The following is a 7343-nucleotide window of genomic DNA, read 5'->3' as shown; positions in this document are numbered from 1 at the left end:
GGCTGTAACTACCTGAGTCATCAAAGAAGGTGTGGCTGCTATTCAGTGGTGATCTTCCATAAGAGTGTTTTATAAACAGTTATTAATATTAATAAAAATTAACCTATTAATAAGTTAATAGTGCCCAATAATTCCAACGGTCTAGTTACCATGAGGAAAAGGACTCATCATAAGATCCATATTTAGGGAAATACAAGTTAGGGCAAGCAAGAGTGTACCTCACTCAGCTCCCTCTACAAACAGTCCACCCCTTAGCTAAGCTTGGGTCTTTCTGGACCAGAAGTTCAAGATCACGGCCTGTTATATCACATATTAAGTAACACCAGTGGCCTTCCTTGAGCTCTAGATTTAAGTGAGTGTGTGTGTGTGTGTGTGTGTGTGTGCATGCACATATGAAAATATGTAGTTTTTCACTTGGGAACTTAAAATAGGGGTCTGTGTGAATCCTGCTTCTTGCCCTCCAAACGCTCCCATTCATTCCACGGTTCTCGGACAGGAAATTGACTTCAATCCTGAGGGTTGGATCTGGTTTTGTCCATTGCCTGGACCCAAAACCCAGCATTCCCCTGGCTCCAGCTGTGACTGACCCGCTCAGGAAAGTCTTCCGACTCACAAAGCACCTGTTGAGTTTCGACCTTGTAGCTCAGTCGGTGCCTGGTTCTCAAAGCTCTGGAGGGGATTTTAGCAGTCTGGGGGCTTCTTCCTCTGCTTGGGACTGCTGTATGGGTAGCAACTCTCCACCACCCGGGTGCCTGAGGAAACCGAGCAAAGTAACTAGAGGACCCATTTCCCTGCTTGTGGTTGTCATGTTCTGAGTGCTGGCTTTGGTGGAGGCCTGGGTTCCGTTAGGGGAATATTTTCAGTTGAGACTTATTTGCATTCTACTGTGGGTATGCCCACGTCTTTCTGTGTCCTGCCCTGAGAAAGCTGGACACGGAGCCAGCAGTGCAAATGGCGATTCTCCTCCGGTGATCCTTAGAATCTCAGCGTGGGATATGACCTGGGAGAGTCTTGGATGCTGCCCTTGGACAGAGGTTGGGAAGGATTCACACTCACTGAAAGTCACACAGAGATGTGCAGAACCCCGGGCCCCACAGTGTCACACTGCCCCTAAAATGGGAGACTTTGCACTTCTAACCAAACACACGTGCCCCCGTGAAGGAAGCACACAGCTGGCTGCTACGTCTCTTGACCTTCTCAGTGTTGGCACTGGTGGGATTCGTGGAGGGGCCCCTTCTTCCCCTTCCCGACTTCCAGGTCTGATCTTTGCTGGTGGTTCCACATCCGGCAAGTCACCTTCCCAGGTCAGACTTGGCCTGCAGCCTACATTCTGAGTATTTTAACACAAATCAGCAGAAGGGTTTCTCCACAAGAGCGTCCTTGCTGCTTGTGTCTTTTGCCAAAAGTTCAGAGAAGGTCTTTCCGGTGTGACTTGAAGTCATACATGCCCTGGGTTTGTCACGGGGGGCAGGTTAGACATGGCTTACGCCACAGGGCATTTGATGGAACACACCGGGCAGGGACGGAGGCGGAAGTGCCACTTGAGCACCATTGGCTCCCAAGTGCCAGAGTGACTGTGACCTGGTCCCACCTCAGAGGTGGGGCTCATTTCAAGATGGCTGTGGTGGCTGAAAGACGTCCCCCACAAAGACACGCCCCTGCTCAGATCTCTGGGTCCCCGAATGTGAACTCTTCTGGCAAAAGGGTCTTTGCAGATGTAATTAAATAAGTGATTTTGAGAAGAGCTCATTCTAGATTGCCTGGGTGGGTCCTAAATCCAGCAAGGGTTCTTCCAAGAGACACCTGGAGGAGGAGGCAATGTGAAGATTGAGACAGAGGTTGGAGTGAAGGGCCAAAAGCCGAGGCCACCGAGGAAACCCCCAGAAGCTGGAAGAGGCATGGAAGGACCCTAACTCCAGAGGGAAGGTGGCTTTGTCATGGCCTTAATTTCAGGCTTCTGGATTGAAGCCATCTGCTCTGTGGTAGTCCTAGAAAACACTCCTATTCATGTTCCCCAGGGGGTATAACTCGGGGTCCCTCCTGCAACAAAGCTCAGGGCATACTCCTCCTTCATGTGGCCCTGGGCACACAGTCTGTTAGGACACCATTCTGCGAATTTGAAGGATTAAGCTCAAAGTGGCCTCACTCCTTCATTGAGATGCTATTTCTGGTTTCCTTGAAGCACCGAGCTGCAGGAATTCCCTGAGACTCCACAGACAAGGTGGCGAGGGTGGAGATGGTGGTGAATTGGGACTCTGTTGGGGGTCCTGGCAAGCTGCAGGGAAGACAGCGTGGCCACAGGGATGACGGAGATCCTTTATGCTGGGGTCAGGGTGAAGTGGGTTCAGTCTTGCGTCTCTCCTTACCTGCTGTGTGAGCCAAAGAAGAACCCCCAAGAAGACTACATTTCCCAGCCTCCCTTGCATTTAGGCGTGGGCCATGTGACAGGGTTCTAGCCAGTGGCACGGGGTGGAGATGACAGACAGCTTCTGGGCTGACCGGCAGTGCACACCTGTTCAAGCCTCTCTCTCTTTCCTTCCTTGCCACCTCTGAAGCTGTGCGTTTTAAAGATGGTGGTACAACATGGCAGCAGTCTGGATGTCTGAGCCGCAGTCTATTTCAGATGGAGACGATGGAGAAACGGACCTTTCTTTCTGTCATGCTACAGGGCCATGTCCTAGGCCATACGGACTAAGTGGAGCTTGGTGATGCTTTTTAACCTCTTTGAGCCTCAGTCTCTTCCTTTGCAAATGTTAGTTGTAATAACATGTTGGATTAATCTATTGTTGTAGTTAAGGCCATTTTCACTGTAAGTAATAGCCACTCGTCAGGGCTAAATTAGAAAGGGAATTTGATGGAGAATCTCAGAGGGATCTTGTGAAACCCAGAATCCATTGCTTTCCTACCTGCAAGGACACATTTCTCTTAGTTCCAGTATCATTATCCAATTCACTGATGTCTCTGTGTCCCACCCTAAGTTCCTAGGAGAAAAAATCTGATTGGCTCAGCATGTGTCCAGTGTCTACCCCTGGTCCAATCAGCTGTGACTGGAGATTAGAATCACTTAAGATAAATGTGACCATGAATAGGGCGTCCCTTCCTCTCAGTCTGGAATCATAGACTGAGCAGGTACCCCAAAGTTGTCTATCATGTTCTAGGCAGGACTGCTGAGTTTTATGAAGGAGCGCGTGTTGGACTTACTCCAGAGGGGGCACCCAAAGCTTCTCAGCAGAGTTTTGCCAGCAAAGAATGATCTTCCAGTTAAAACTCCGCAGGCACATTTCTGAACTTCGGGAGGATCTCTGAATGCTCCCCATGAGCAAGACTGCCTTAACTGCTCAGAGGGTTTGAATGTCCTGATGCACTTAGACTTGGGCTGGCGAGCATCTTTCACCAAGCACGGCAGGTCATAAATAGCTTTGTGGTCACCCACGGATCAGTGGCACTGAAATCACTGTGAGGGAATGTGGCCCTCCCTGCACCCTTCCGGCTTTCAGCAAAGCCGCTCTGTCTCCCCTCTGTTCTGTGTGCCCGCTCTGGAAGAACTTTGGCATTTGCAGAAAGGTCAGCAGCTGCAATTTCAGGTCATGTGGGTAACTTGAACTTCTAACATTTAAATGTAGCTGCAAAGGGTATGACTGTCAGGCCTGGTGTCAGCCTGGGCTGGAGGGGGGGTGAAATAGCAGGCCTTCCTTGCTCTTTGCAGGCGGTAGTTGACTGCTTATAAATGGCACAAGTCAATGTTTCTCCCCCCGAGTCCCGATTACCCAAACTTTTCATTCCTGACACCTGCAGAGTGCCCAGTGGCCTGTGTCTCTGCAGCGATCTGTGTTGAAATGCTGGCTTGGTTTGTCTGTCTCATTGCTGATTTGTTGTGAATTGTTACATTTATAAAACATAATAAAAAGAATTACTGGAATGGCCAACAGTCCTATGAAAAGATGCTCAGTATTGCAAATCATGGGGGAAATGCCATTCTAAGCCACAATGAGACACCACTGTATACCTGTTAGAATGGCTGTTATAGGAAAAGGGAAGTAGGGAGTGCAGGTGAAAATGTGGAGGCACTGGAGCCTTGTTCATGGCTGGTGGGAATGTGCAATGGTGCGGCCCCAGCAGAAATGGAACGGCAGCTTCCCAAGAAATTAGATGACATTATGTGCTCTAGCAATTCTTCCTCCTAATATATGCCCCCAGAGAACTAAAATCGGAGACTTGAACAGATGATTGCTCATAGCAGCGTCATTCACAACAGCCCCAATGTGGAGCCATCCAGGTCCATTGACAGATGAATGGATCAACAAAATGTGATATATACATGCAATGGAATGTTCTTCAGCCTTAAACAGGAGAAAAATTCTGACACAGGTTACATTGTGGATGATTCTGGGAATACTACGCTAAGTGAAATAAGGCAGTCACAAAAGAACAGACATTGCAGGGTTGCATTTACCTGTAAGGTACCTAGAGTAGTCAAGTTCATAGACACAGGAAGTGTAACAGTGGCTGCCAGGGCCTGGGGTGGGGCGAGGTGGGGGTTCATATTTAATGGGGATGGAGTTTCAGCATGGGAAGCTGAAGAAGTTCTGCAGGTGGATGGTGGGGCTGGTTGTCCAGGGATGTGAAGGTGCAAATGCTACTGAATTGTGCACTTACAAGTTGATAATGTTGAGGCCCTGGGTTCCATCCCCAGCACTCCCTCACCCGGCCCCCCAAGATTAAAGTGGTAAAAAGAATTACTGAAAAATGACATGAAAAAGAAATATATACAAAATAATGTTAGATGGTAACTTTGCTTAAATTTAAATGATGCTCCTTGTTAAATTTAGAAAAATTGCTATAGACATTTCTAATTTTTCTACTGACTGCCTAAGCAGACCAATAGGGTTTGCAGACCATGATCTACTTTGTATTTTGACAGTAAAACAGACTTCTGAAAAAAAATGCAGAGTTCTATCTATGAATTTAACCTGAAATGCAGATTAAAGCAAATGTCTTCGTAATCAGGGCTCAGAACAATTTGGTCATGCAGGACTCTCCCTTGGCTGATGTCCTCCCTGGACCCTCCCCCTTGGCAACCTTGGCAACCATTGCTGTCCCGTTGTCCTTTTGGGAACATCACACACATGGAATCACGCATACACAGTCCTTGGAGACGGCTTCTTTCACTCAGCACAATGCCATTGAGATCCACGACAACAGTTTCTTCTCTGTATTGTGGAGCAGTATTCCATTTCGAGGACCTACCAGTTCCTTTACCCATCCCCTGTTGCGGAGCATTTGAGTGTTTATAGTTCCTGACAGTTAAAAATAGAGCTGACAGAAACATTCACACATGGGGTTTTTGGTGAATACTCATTTCCATTTTTCTAGGGTGGACGCAACGGTTCCCTCGATGGGTGTTGTTGTGCACCATCTCCTGGGAAACCCTCTTCACCAGAGGACAATGGCAGATTGTGAAGGAAACTTGAAAACCATTCAAAGGCTGCTCTCTTCATCTTTCAGTCATCTACTGGCCCAGAACTCCAAAAATCCAGCCGCTACTTTTTCTATAATCATGTCAAAATTGTCACTGGTCTCCCCACGTGAAACATAGTTCTTTGTTACTGGGGAAATGACATGTAAGGATCAGAGAAGCTTCCAGGAGCCTGGTGATGTTGAGATTGAAACCTTCTGACCCAGCAGCTCCTCCTCCAGGTCTGTATCTTACTGAAGCACTTGCAGCAAATACTCTTCTGAAATTATCCAGATGTCTGCACACGGGAACGCAGTAAGTCTCTGTGACTGACTCAGATACGTTCTGCTGTGGCAGACGCTTTGGATTGGTTGATCTAATACCAGTGCCCAACCCTTATGTCACAGGGTCCATATATGACAGGAATCTGGCTGATGCTTGGTTAAGTGGATATCTACTGGGGGTGGGTGGATGGGTTGGGGGAGATTTTCTTTCCTAATGAAAGGGCACTAATATTTCCTTTTTATTTTCCACCTTTTTGAGTCTTCAATGTGGGTGAGGTGGTCAGAGCTGTGGAGGCCACTTTGTGACCACAAGATGACAAACAGGCGGACACATGCCAGCAGACCTGGGGTGACAAAGGGGCAGAGGAGGGTCCCCAACAGGACCTCTGAAGAGCTGAAAGAAGGCTGAAGCCACTGCCCAGCAAGTGCACTGTCTGCGAGAAACAAAACCAAAGCAACACGCATGCGTACAAAGTGCTCTGTGTTTATTTTCTATTACTCGCCGCTAAAGACATTGTAGGTGAGCATCAAGGGGAAAAGACCAAACTGAAGAGCAGGTGTAAATTCTTAGCTAGTCTGTATACATATTGTTACAGGCACACTGAAAAACTGCGAGTGAAGATTGCTAATGAAGTATTGAGCACATCTGGTCTTTTTTTTTTTTTTTTTTTTTTTGGTGGGGGAGGGTACCGGGGATTGAACTCAGGAGCACTGGGCCCCTGAGTCACATTCCCAACCCTATTTTGTATTTTATTTACAGAAAGGGTCTCACTGAATTTCTCAGGGCCTCGCTAAGTTTCTGAGGCTGGCTTTGAACTCTGATCCTCTTGACTCAGCCTCCCGAGCTACTGGGATCAGAGGCCAGCACTGCCACACCCAGCTCGCCTCCTCATTTTTAATCCTCCATCTTGCAGGTGAGTGCTTTGCTGCTCCCACATTCATGAGTCAGGAAACTGGGGTTCTGAGGAGTTTAGTAACATTTCAAATTGTATAACTAGCAGAAAAGGAGCTTTGGACTCAGAGCCAAGTCTGTCCCTAGACAAAGCTCTGGCCAGCATCTGCAATGTCCAGGGTGCCTTTCAGCCACACTGAAACCCGCGGCTCCCAGCACAGTTATTTCTAGGGGGTGGGATGAGGGGCCAGGTTGGTGGTGGGGAGTTACTTTTTCTTTATACACTTCTTTAGCAAGTATAATTTTTAATAAGTATTATTTTTGTTCTCAAAACACAAATCCAGAAAAATTGGTAGAAAGAGACTGGTGCTGGCCACTATGCTAGGGATATATTTTCCCCCTCTGGATTTGGATATGGACCCTGGGCCTCCATTCAGTCCGATCATATGTGGGTTCTGGAGGCTCATTTATTTGAAAGAACCTGGCTAGCAGATCCCGAGGCTGGCATCATGTTAGTATGTGACCCATGCCCCAGATTCCATCTCTGCCAATCCGCCTCCGGTAACCGTGGGAGATTCGGGTTCCGCGGGAGACCCACCGGAGGAACCCCTTCGTGTCCTTGAATAAGAGGCTTCTAGGGGCCACTTTTTATGGGCTGGCTCCCGCTCACTCCGGTTACTACAAGGTTGCTTCTTGGGATCCTGGAAGAGGG

Source organism: Sciurus carolinensis, chromosome 15, assembly GCF_902686445.1.
Source record: "Sciurus carolinensis chromosome 15, mSciCar1.2, whole genome shotgun sequence".
NCBI lineage: Eukaryota > Metazoa > Chordata > Mammalia > Rodentia > Sciuridae > Sciurus > Sciurus carolinensis.
The sequence above is the reverse complement of the archived record's forward strand: the minus strand, read 5'-3'. Positions refer to the sequence as shown.